Below are 11,651 nucleotides of genomic sequence, written 5' to 3'. Positions count from 1 at the left end.
GAGATATTTCTCCAGTTTGGGTTGGTGGTCTGTACCCTTGTTCTCAACACTTCCTTTAAACCATTCATTAATACCTTAACCGCTATCTCTCTATGCGGTGCATTTGTTTTGATGTCCGTGATCCCAGTGTCTCTAGCCATTACTTGCAGTGCTCGATTGAAGTAATCAGAAGTACTTTCCCCTTCTCCTTGTCTTATGGAGAGGATTTTGTCCCACTTAACAATGGCTGGGAAACATACTCCTAACTGCCGGTTGATCTGCTTAATACATTCCTGATTGTGTTCCTCCGTACGAGGTACCTCTGTGTCTAATTTACAATCAGTAATAAATTTCGCAGGGTCAACACTGGAGGGCAAACATGCCCTCAGCACTGTCCGCCAATCTTTGTTGGTGGGTTCTGTGGAGTTTCCTAGTTCTTTAATGAACCTTTGACATGCAACTATATCTTTCCTAGGATCAGGAAATTCAGACATAATTGACCTCAATTCCATCCGGGACCAGGGACGGCGCATTGCACTGTCCCTGACGGGAATGGTTCCCTGAGCGTCAGTCTTCCCATTGGGGACTGTGATCACCCTGACAGGATTAAACTCAATTACATCATCTTGTGTTGGTTCTACAATATGAGGTACATTGGTTTGTGCGTGATATATAACACCGTACGTACCTGTGGACACGACCTCACCTGACCCTCCGTTAGGGGGTTTGATTATTGCCTTTACCGAATTGGTCGCGTCCACCTGGATGTCTTGTGTGATGGCTGCTGGAAAAGGTGCCGACATCGTGCTGGGCTCACTTTCTTGCTGGTAATCCTGAGGGAAGTTTAACATGGAGTGCAACTTGCACGGGTTAACAGTTGTACATTTAACAGTTTTACTTTTATAATTGTTACATTTGTTACACTTATCCTTATCATCTATAATACAGTTGCTAAGTGCATTTTTATCATACACCAGTGTGCCATTCTCTGTAACCACCTTCTCTCCCGTTGCCATATTTTTCTTACCACAGTGAGAGTCAGCTGTGTAAGCTAATCCTCCTTGTATTTCACCTTCCCGTTGCCATAACTGTAAATAATCATAATGTTTGATCCGTCTCTTTGCAGATTTAATGAGACATATCCTTCTCCTTAGATTCTGTAACACCTCGGGACTAAAACTGCCTACCCATGGGAACTTTTCCCCATCGTGCACAGTCATTCTTTCCCATTCATCGCACAAAACTTCTGTGTGTGAACCGTATTTCTCACACATTACATACCTTGCCGACCCGATTGGTCGGTTTACTAAGTCAACCCGAACCGAGGTTGATCGCCCCCTACCTGAACAACTGGCCCCCATCTTTGCAGGTGTTGCTTTCACTACCTCTGACCTTCAAATCAGGGTCTTCAGCGAACCCTTACAAAAACCAAGATGTCCGGGGTAGGCCGGCGGCGGAAGTTTACCGAGTACCTCCACTCACTCCTCGCCCACGTTGGCCAGTACTGCAATCACTGACTCAGAGCTGCTGTACCCAACCTAGGGCCCCTATGAACCTTTATTTACTGGGGTGTGTTGGACCTACCAGTCCCCAGCAAGTATCGGTTGTTAGAGAATTCCCGAGTGACCAGCGAACCTCCCTTAAAATAAAAAAATTACACAAATCACGTTAGAATGTACAAATAGCGTTTATGACCCCTCTAGCGTACGCAAATGGTACTGGGTCAAGTTACTAACTAATGCACACAATTACGTGCGGTACAATCGTTCTGCACATAAGCAACTAATCTTATGTGCCGAGTGACCAGTGGAATCGAAAATTGTGGCTGCGAATTCCTTCAGCCTGAGCTTAATGGCCTATATGGGTACCGCACCAACCTTTCCTGGTGTTGTGCTCCTTTACTCTTTATCTATAGCGGACTTCCTAGTCTGCTGTACCTAGACCTCCTGGTCTGTTTCTGGACCTCCTGGTCCGTGACCTCCTGGTCTGTGTCTACAGTGGACCTACTAATCTGCTATACTCTAATGCTCTTATTTTAATATGTTTAACAAGGGATGCCTCCCAAGCCACCACGCGCCGTCACTTTCACGGGTGTTCCTCACGAGAACTCGATGATTTCCTGTGGTTCAACCCCAAAAATTAGAAACTTATATATATGTATACACACTCTTTCACCTCATATACTCTTTACTTTCGTTTCTGCGCAGAAATCCCTTTCATTCAGTATCGCAGGCTAATCCCGAGGAGTTACAACTAGAGAAGGATCTATTGGCTTAAAATTTTGGACACTGAGATCGATTTGCGCTATTATCGCGTTGCCTCCTTATCGCCTAACTAAAACAATACTATCGTGTGATTTGTATTATGTGGGCGTACCCAGACGCTCCGTTGCGTAATATACGCTCCGTGCGTCGGCCCTTGCGTCGCGTACGCTAGTCCCGCCCTTTGTTAGAGACACGTGTACGCAAGCCAGGTATATCCACAGAAATACAATTGACACGTTTATATCAATGTAGATGATCTTTAACTGTAATCATCTACCGAACACCACACCGAACTTCCTTGTATCTTACGCAAGCCGTGCGCGTGTATTACAAATTACTCCTTAACGTATTAATATTACTTTTAACTACCAATAGCAACACATCTTTCTCAGCACGTTATCAATTGTGAAATGGCAAACAGGAAAGTGATATGTGAAAATACACAGATGAAAAGAAATACAGGTGTGTGCGTGCGTGTGTGCGTACGCAAAACAGAAATAAACAGTTTTAAAAGACAATAGCATATTGTTCTTACCTCCGGTTCCGGATTCCACCAGCACTCCTTCAACGTAGCGAAACAGACGCTTATCGAGCCAGCACTACTGTATCCCGATACGAAGGGATACTGCCTTCCCGCCCTTGCTGACAGATAAAGTCTGTGTTCGCTAGTGCGGATATGTGGAGGACGGACGAGCCGCCAATTGATAAAGCTAAATATTTATCTTATAACATTCACAATAGATGGGTAAGAGACACAGTACGCAATTGGCGTATGGGGTACCGTAAGGGTACGCACTTAGCGTAGCATACGCTCGGCACATGCGACACGCTCGCTCACAGCTTAATGCGTGGTGTCGAGCACGCTATAGGCGGCCGACTACCGTAATGCTACGCTACCAGCGTAGCGGACGCTCGAGTCCACGAGGAGAACACGAGCGGCGCAGACACTCACGGGATGACAATCAGTAAACCTTGAATGTAACACACAGAAAGGATACTCTTATACTGTAAACCTTGTACTTGAAATACTGTAGCGATGTAACGCTGCTTAACCTTGTTAATGCTAAAGCTGCTTGAGCGTTTGAGACGCTCCTATTACCTTCTGCAATATAATAAACACACGATACCTTGCTAAGGTTCCAACACCTTTACTAACAAGCTTTTAGTTATATCGAAAAGGGGAAACAGTTTACAAGTCATACACTACATGCTAACATATAATTCTAACAGAATATCTAGACAGAAATATACAATTGCGTCACAATCTTTTACAATAACGGAGAGAGAGAGAGTATGGCCAATACAAGCAGGGAACAAGTTGATTACAGAGAATTACTTACACACACTGGGAATGATCGCTGCGCAGCTTCTGGTACCAGCTCCAAGTTAGTCAAGATGAAAACCGTTTGTGGAGAGTGAGAGAGCTGCCCATGCTGGCTGATCTTATATACACTGAGTACAGTATACTACAAAGGGACCTACAATCTCATTGTTCATTGGACACAGGAATGTCTCCTCGCATCATAACAAAAGGTCATAGGTTAGTTTGAACAGGTGGGCTGTGACTATATCAAACTGCTCAGGTGGGAGGGAATCTGAAGATTCCCGCCGCATGGGTAATGAATCGCAAATATAGTAAATGTCCAGAAAATACTAATGGCCATAACTATACGCAGGAGCGATTAATCTTTACCTAACCAGCACCGGATTGTTTCTAATAAAATGTTCTTTAGTTAGGTACCAGACACAGCTGCTCAAACCCTGTCTGACCCTTCGTACCATACAAAGAGGAATTCCTCTGTCCAGCGACCATTTACATTAAACAGACCCACAGTCACCATTAAGGGGAACACCATCTATAAAACACACTATTTGGTTTCATTATTCAACGATTGAGTCGCCCGCTAGACGCACACAAACTCTACCGTAAATGCACATACCACGCGCTCGAGCGCATGGCCGAGGCGCCATCACGCGGCTGCGAGTATCCGCACGCACGGGAGAAAATGTGCACGTGCAGCAGGCACGCGCATGGGGTGGATATATGGCAACGTGTAGCATGATATTTTTCCGACTTTGACAGAACTAATTTAGTCTGTTGCTAATGTCGACTATTGTGTTTATTTCTCTTTTTTTTTTTTTTATAACTATAGTTTAGCATACTATCAATAATGATTAGTAATCTCAGAATAGGTTGGATCCACAGATGCACTCAAATAAGCCGGTTTGGTTATCCTGGGATAAACAACCATAAATATCTGTCATAAAAAGTTCCAACTGGTGAAACAGACTAAGGAGTACATTTACTAAGCAGTGATAAGAGCGGAGAAGTGAGCTAGTGGAGAAGTGGCCCCATCAACCAATCAGCAGCTCTGTATCATTTTACAACATGCTAATTATAGATGTTACTTCAGTGCTGATTAGTCGCCATGGGCATCTTCTCCACTGGCTCACTTCTCTGCTCTTATCACTGCTTAGTAAATGTCCCCCTAAATCACTTGTGCTGTGTGTATCACCCTCTGTTCAGCAACCATAACAGTAATTATACCTGACACAAAAATTTATTTTGGCAAGCAAAAAAGTATACTGTAAATAAATTCCACTGGGATCAGTACTAAATCCCGTTGGATGGGATCCCAGCGGTCGAAATCCCGACCACACAATCCCGACAGGGGTGGCGAGCGGAACGCAGACCCTTGCGGGCTCGCTTCGCTCGCCATGCTGCGGGCACGGTGCGTCGCTACGCTCGGCACACTATTATATTCTCCCTCTATGGGTGTTGTGGACACACACGGAGGGAGACTATGTCGGGATTGTGCCGGTCGGGATTCCGGCGTCGGTATTTCGACCGCCGGGATTCCGTCTGGCGGAATCTTGACTGCCTCCCATTCCACTTTACCTGGTGCTTTTTTCCATCACAGCCAGATAGAAATGACAGGTGCTTCCTGAATTTATGGTCACATGACTACAAAAGTCTACAGTTAGCTAGATACAGCACTGTCTCATCTTACCCAACTCTCCCTTACTCCCAGCTATAATAATTTTTTCAGAACGTTTACATATAGAGGGCAGATAAGTCTTTTTTTTTTATTGGAATTTTTCTGGCTTGTATTTAAATGTTGTATGCACAAGTTTTCAATTTTAGGCCCACATTACCTGCTTGCCGAAACTATAACTGTTTGTTCAAGGCTTTTGTCAAAGCTGTGAGCAAAAATAGAAGTACATAAAAAATTTAAAAATAAAATACATTTTATGAGTGTCTACTTATCCAACACCATACACCCAGCCAGTTGCACCAGGACATTTGCTGAAAGCAGACAAAAGCAGACAAACATGGACCTTGTTACATCTCCGGGATCAGACCCTTTCTCACCCAGGATGCTACTAAGACCCCCATCCACTCACTGGTCATCTCCAGATTGGACTACTGCAATCTTCTCCTATCTTGCCTCCCTCAAAAATGCCTTCACTCCAATCTATCCTCAATGCTGCTGCCTGTCTCATCTTCCTCACCAAACTTTCTGTATCCACATCCCCTCTCTTCCAGGACCTTCACTGGCTACCCTTCCCATTCAGAATCCAATTCAAGCTTCTCACACTCACCTACAAAGCCCTCACCCACTCTTCTCCCTCTTACATCTCTGACCTTATCTCTCTTTACATTCCTACCCGTCCTCTTAATGCACCCCGTCTCTCCTGTCAACTGATTACCTCCTCCCACTCCTACCTACTAGATTTTGCACGTGCTGCTCCCTATCTCTGGAATGCTCTACCTCTCCCCATCCGACTCTCCACCTCTCTACAAAACTTCAAACGGGTTCTCAAGACCCACTTCTTCACCAAACCCAGCCAACTCTCCTCCTAACCCTCTTGTCTATGCTCACTGTCTACCCCTTATGTGTCACTCTGGTCTGTTAGCCCTCACCTTTTAGAGTGTAAGCTCGCAAGAGAAGGGACTTCTTTGCTCATGTGCCTTTCCTTTTCTTCCTTACACTATCTTATAGTCCATACTCCCTTTGATGGCACCTAACCCTAGGTTTTCTATACCTGTCCTATATTGTCTTGAACTGTAAGTGCCGTTTTCTTGTTTGCTCATTTGATTATGTACTGTGTAATGGGCGCTGCGGATCCCTTGTGGCGCCATATAAATAAAGGATAATAATAATAATAATAATTTACCAATTTGAAATTTCACACGAACTGGAATGTGGTGGAGTTGCAAACAAGTGAATATATGAAGAATGGAATCCGAAGGAACAAGAAGAAGAAAGGAAAAACAAGAGGGAAAGAGAAGGAAAGGAAAAGGAAAAAAAGCAGGGGGGGGAATTCTGTTGACATAGAGGATGAGGAGTCTGGGCAGGATGTGTACCCCATAATGCAGGCAGAAGGAAGTCTTGATGAGCTCTTACTGTGATCAAATACTTTAATGTTCGAATTTCCGTTTTCCAGATTTCTCAAAGACCTTTGATATCAAAGTTATAATTGCCTCTTTGGCTTCAATACACATAATTACATGGAAATTGATACATACTGTATCATGTCAGATGCAAAATGTCCAGCATAAGATGCCCCTTTCTTCCATCATTTTAGATGGAGTCAACAAATAATATATAGCAGCATACCGCCCAACATTTGCACATGCATACACATCGCGGCAAGCTACATTGTACACCGTGCTGCGACTAGTGGGCATGTGCTTGCAAATGCATGCTGCATTCATTTGCGGGTACACTAGCTGCGCCATTCGTGCTGCAATGCATACCAATTGGCCTAACTCCCCCCAGAACTGACCAGAAACACCCACTTTGGTTACTCTGCCCTCCTCTATGTCTACAAATTGCGACATCCTGTGTCTGCTTTAGAAGTCTTATGCAAGCTTTAATTGCAGATCTGTCCTCATCTATGGGCCACTTACATTAAAGGGTCTATTTATCAAGGGTACGTTTCTGCATGGCTTAAAGGTCAGGGCAATTTAACACAGCCTAACCACTGGAGATTTCAGAGATATCTCATGCATAGGCTAACTAATGCTGCAGACCTAAGTCCCCATTATTATTAATGGGGTCTACAGGTGGCCCGTTAGCTAACCCCATCTTTCATGACTTTAGCTGATATAACCCAATGAAGGTATTATTGCGGAAGGAGGATCAGGGGAACCATTCACCTCATAATTTGGTTATAGCAAAATTATACTGCGCATGCATATCAATATCTATGTGTCAGAACAGGCAGTCAAGTGATGACGAAAGTTAACACATGGAAAATAATTCATTATCACCATGATAAGTAATAATAAGGAATGATAGGTTTTGGGGCACCACTGCCACTGAAAATAAATGAGCCTCAAAGACTTTTCTATAATACCCTTTTAGAAAATATGGATTGTTTATTTGGAAAGCAATTGGACAGAAGAAATGTTAAAGGGGCAGCACAGTCAATGCCACCAACAGATCTATCAGGCCCTTGTACTAAGGTGGGAGTGACCAAGCATGTAGAGATGTAGCCACACCCCATTATAAATACCATTACCCTCTGCAGAAGCTGCACAGGACAGCCTTGGGGGCCCTGTCCATACTGTCTTGGGACAGGCCTTGGTTGAGGTTAGTATGCCCTTACTACTTTTGGCTAGTAATGTCTGGGCAGTTAAAAATGTATCAATTGGGCAGCAATATTTTTTGTTAAACTGCAACGACAACTACATTTATCTCCCTGTGACTGTATGAGTCTGGGATCAGTATAATTTGCCGATGGACAGGATGCATGCAGCTAGAATACCGACAGCGGCATCCTGTCCATCAGAATCCCAACAGCCCCCCAGTAAGCCCGCTAACCCTCCTCTGCCCCCTAACCTAACCCTCCCTTGTGAGTGCCTAACCCTAATCCTCTCTACTTTGTGCCTAACCCTCCCTTCACTGCTACCTAAACTTAACCCTCCCTTGTGAGTGCCTAACCCTAACCCTCCCCACTTTGTGCCTAACCCTAACCCTCCCTTCCCTGCTACCTAAACCTAACCCTCCCTGCTTGATGCCAAACCCTAACCTCCCGCTCTAAGTGCTTAACCCTCCCTTCCTGGTCCCTAACCTTCCTGGCCCTGCAGCCCAATTCTAACCCCCCTTCTTCTGCCTAAACCTATCTCTCCCCCCCCTCCCCCATGGCAAGGCTCCAGCGGGTTCCGCTGGCCGGACAATGGGGATGCCGGCAGTCGGCAATGTGACGCCGGCATTGCCTCCTACTTTGGTATCCATCTGTCGGGAAGCTAACTGCTTCCCCTGAGCCTGACAACTGGATTGGGGCTCCCTCAATAAATAAGTGCCAGCGGTTGAAGCATCTGACTAGTTCTGAGTAGCTCACAATTGACTAATCATTGCTCAGTTACTGAATGCAACCCTTTTTACTAAGCACTATCTCTCCGCTGTTTCCAGTAATCTCTTAATGCTATCAGGGCTGCCCGTAGGGATGGGACACATGTTGGGGTACACTTTGTGTCAGGGGGACCATGTGGGTGTCCAACAACTATTACTGTAACCGTAATCTTTTGTGGTCTGGAACTATTAAAATATCCTGCTGATATTTAATTGTGGTGTTTCCATAGGCCTGTGTGCCACAACCCTGCTGTCATGGTGGCAGTCATGTGACATGCAGGCCATGTGGCTGCTGGCTTGCTGCGCAATAGTGTCATTTCTAAAGCCGTAAATCCCTGAACTACCCCACCGCAGTTCTGCTACTTAATATACTTCCTATAACTTTGCTGGGAGTGAAACATTGGGTCGACCCTGTCTAGGTCAACAGTCACTATGTCAACCACTGAAGGTTGACAGTAGGTAGGTCGGCACTTACTGAAGGTTGACACATGACAAGGTTGACAGGTATAGAAGGTCAATGTGGTCATTAGGTTGACATTGGCAAGGTCGACACACAAAAGGTTGACACAGTTTTTTTTTTTTTGGGGGGGGGTTTCTTGACCCGAATTTCCATCTGGGACCACCGACAGTTGAAACGCTTTGCTTGCAACGCTTCGGGCACGGTGACTCGTTACGCTCGCCACAAGGTTTATAACCAAATCTATGCCCACTTGGATAGAGGAGGTATGAAAAGCAGTGCCGTAACTAGGCATTTTAGCGCTGTGTGCAAAAAACGGCATTGGCACCCCCCAATGTAAGATAGGGGCCGTGCGCGTCGTAGGCGCGCAAAAAATATATAGGGGCATGGCTTCATGGGGAAGGGGCGTGGCCACAAAATAATAGCAATTCATACTACGGTGCACAGTAGTCTCCATTATTCAAATTACGCTGCACAGTAGCTCCACTACACCAGGTAGAGCCCCTTTTATACATTACAGCAGACAGCGTCCCCCTTTTTACACATTACGGCAGACAGTGTCCCCTTTTTACACATTACGGCAGACAGTCCCCCTTTTTACACATTACGGCAGACAGCGTCCCCTTTTTACACATTACGGCAGACAGCGTCCCCTTTTTTACACATTAAGGCAGACAGCGTCCCCTTTTTTACACATTACGGTAGACAGCGTCCCCTTTTTTACACATTACAGCAGACAGCGTCCCCTTTTTTACACATTACGGCAGACAGCGTCCCTTTTTTACACATTACGGCAGACAGCGTCCCCCTTTTTTACACATTACAGCAGACAGCGTCCCCTTTTTTAACATTACGGCAGACAGCATCCCCTTTTTACACATTACAGCAGACAGCGTTCCCGTTTTTACACATTACGGCAGACGGTGTCCCCCTTTATACACATTGCAGCAGCCAGCGTCCCCCTTTTTACACATTACGGCAGCCAGTCCCCTTTTTTACACATTACGGCAGCCAGTCCCCCTTTTTACACATTGCGGCAGCCAGGCCCCCTTTTTACATATTACGGCAGACGGTGTACCCCTTTTTACACATTGCGGCAGCCAGTCCCCCTTTTTACACATTATGGCAGACGGTGTCCCCTTGAGAGAGAGAGAGAGAGAGAGAGAGAGAGAGAGAGATACTTACCATCTCCCCGCTCCTCATGCTGGCAGCTCCCTTGGTGCAGGCATCGGACAAGGAGGAAGAGGGAGGGGGACTGGAGCCGCAGCATTGCTATTTCATTGGTAGTAAGCGCCGCTGCAGCTGTCCCCTCCCCTTCCGTATTGGCTGCCCGGCGCTGCTGTGGATGCTGGGATGGAGGAACCACATCCCAGCATCCACAGCAGCGCCGGGCAGCCAATACGGAAGGAGAGGGGACAGCTGCAGCGGCGCTTACTACCAATGAAATAGCGCTGCAGCGGCTCCAGTCCCCCTCCCTCCTCCTTCTCCGCTGCCCAGTGCTGCTCTCTTCTCCCTCCACAGCGTGGTGGCGCAAACAGCATAGGCGGCATGTAATGAGTCAATTTGACTCATTACATGCCGCTGGCTGTGCGCCCTCAGGGCAACTGCGCTGTGTGCCAGGCCCACTTTGCACACACATAGTTACGGCCCTGATGAAAAGGTCCTGAAATGCCCAAAAACCCTCAAAAAACTGTGTTGACCTTTTGTGTGTCGACCTTGCCCATGTCGACCCAATGACCATGTCGACATTCCATACCTGTCTACCTAATCATGTGTCGACCTTCAGTCAGTGTCGACCTACTTATTGTTGACCTTCAGTGGTCGACCTAGTGACTATCGAACTACACTGGGTCAACCCAAAGACCGGATACCAACTTTGCTGCAGTAAAACTTACACATATCATCAACAGTCTCCAGCTGATCTTCTGATCTTCCATACATAACACCCACTTGTTCGAAAATAACCACAGTTATAAATTGTCTTGTCACATTCGTTTGCTTTATCGACTCCAACCATAATTTAAAAAAAATGTAGTTGTAATCTTAATTTTATTACTAAGATATTCAGATACAACATTTTTCAAACTCTTCTGGGCTCAGGTTCAACAATTTCCTGGAGGCCCATAATTCTTCTCCATGGTCCTGATGCTAGTAAGTATCCCATGCTCCAGATAAAAGTCCCATTTAGGATATTACAGTAACATGCCAGATGCTGACAATGGCATGCAGGTATTGCACTATATACAAGGCACATCATATAGTATAGAGTGCAGATAGGCATACATGAGGCTATAGGACACATGTTTCTGACCTCTGAACACTGAGATCACTGTTTACTTGGACTTAGAACCTCAGACCTGACAACACATCAGGACGAGTATAAAACCATGTGATCTATGAGACTGGTGATTCTGGAGAGGAGGTAAGAATGGGACAAAAGGCGGTGGGGAGGCCGGGGGAACTGGATACTGTGGACGATGCTGTATGAAAGATATTACAGGAAGAGTGCAGATTGATGTTAACATACATTTGTGCATCTAGTTACTTTCATTCTAGTTGAACCTATACCCCCTTCCACTTTAATCTGTA

The 11,651-nt window shown here is 45.6% G+C and overlaps 1 protein-coding gene across 1 annotated transcript in view; it reads left to right on the top strand.

Moving 5' to 3' along the window:
• The first annotated feature begins 11,462 nt into the window (after positions 1-11,462).
• The window catches only part of APOC2 (apolipoprotein C2), a 43,318-nt gene continuing 43,129 nt past the window's right edge, over positions 11,463-11,651 (top strand). Inside the window, exon 1 of the mRNA XM_063941624.1 lies at positions 11,463-11,484. The gene's annotated coding sequence lies outside the window, so the exon portion shown is untranslated. The remainder of the gene's footprint in view (positions 11,485-11,651) is intronic.

The sequence above is a fragment of the Pseudophryne corroboree genome, chromosome 10 (assembly GCF_028390025.1).
Source record: "Pseudophryne corroboree isolate aPseCor3 chromosome 10, aPseCor3.hap2, whole genome shotgun sequence".
In the NCBI taxonomy this organism is placed as follows: Eukaryota; Metazoa; Chordata; class Amphibia; order Anura; family Myobatrachidae; genus Pseudophryne; species Pseudophryne corroboree.
This window is presented reverse-complemented; position numbering and strand designations above follow the sequence as displayed.